This window comes from Stegastes partitus, unplaced genomic scaffold (assembly GCF_000690725.1).
Source record: "Stegastes partitus isolate 25-593 unplaced genomic scaffold, Stegastes_partitus-1.0.2 Scaffold897, whole genome shotgun sequence".
NCBI lineage: Eukaryota > Metazoa > Chordata > Actinopteri > Pomacentridae > Stegastes > Stegastes partitus.
The window spans coordinates 32,542-33,512 of record NW_007578628.1 but is presented as its reverse complement, the minus strand read 5'-3'; positions in this window follow the sequence as shown (position 1 = coordinate 33,512).

Genomic DNA, 971 nt, shown 5'->3' with positions numbered 1-971 from the left:
GCCTCCCTGATGGCAGCGGTGTAAAGAGTGTGTGCTGTGGGTGTGTGTGGTCTTTGATGATGTTGTGGGCTCTCCTGATGACCCTACTGGTGTAGATGTCCTGCAGCGATGGGAAAGCCATTCCAGAGATGTTTTGTGCAGTTTTTATTACACGTTGGAGGGCCTTCCTGTCCTGCAGGGGGCAGTCTCCATGCCACACAGTGATGGCGCTGGTGAGCACACCCTCGACTGCACCTCTGTAGAAGTTGCTGAGGATTTCAGGAGGCATCCCAAATTTCCTCAGCCTCCTGAGGAAGTACAGCCGTTTGTGCGCTCTCTTTGTGAGTTCTTTAATGTTGTGAGTCCAGGTGAGATCACTGCTGATATGTGTACCGGACATCCGTACACCATCTGTCGTTCACGTAAGCACAGGCACCTCCTCCCCTGCTCTTCCCCGAGGTCGACGTGCGGTCTCCACAGTACAAGCTGTGCATATTTGGCTATGCAGTCCGTGAGCCAGGCTTTAGTGAAAATAAGAGCAAAAGAGTCCCTTAACTCACGTTGGATGGTTGTCCTAGCTCTCAGTTCGTCTATCTTGTTGTCCAACGATCGCATATTGGCTAAAAGCAGGCTTGGAAGCGGTGGTCTTGCTGACCTGGCCTTTAGTCTAGCATGTAGCCTGCCTCTCTTGCCTCTCTTATGCTTTTGGTGTGCTGCCTTTGCCTCCGGCTGCTCACGCTTGTCCGAGGCTGCAGTCTGTTGCCAGCTTTTGTTTGCAGGGTCCAGTCAGAGGAGGAAGTCAGTCCAAAAAGTTGGGTTTTGGCTCAAAATTGACTTTCCTGATGTTCAGAATTTCCTCGCGATTGTACCGAAGTGTTGCTCGAGCGAAATAAAAACTAAACAGAAAGTTTAACAAAAGTAATAACAAATTAAAGCCGCAAGCGGCGATGGACGGGTCCTCGCACCTACGCTTGTCGGCCTTCGCGCACGGC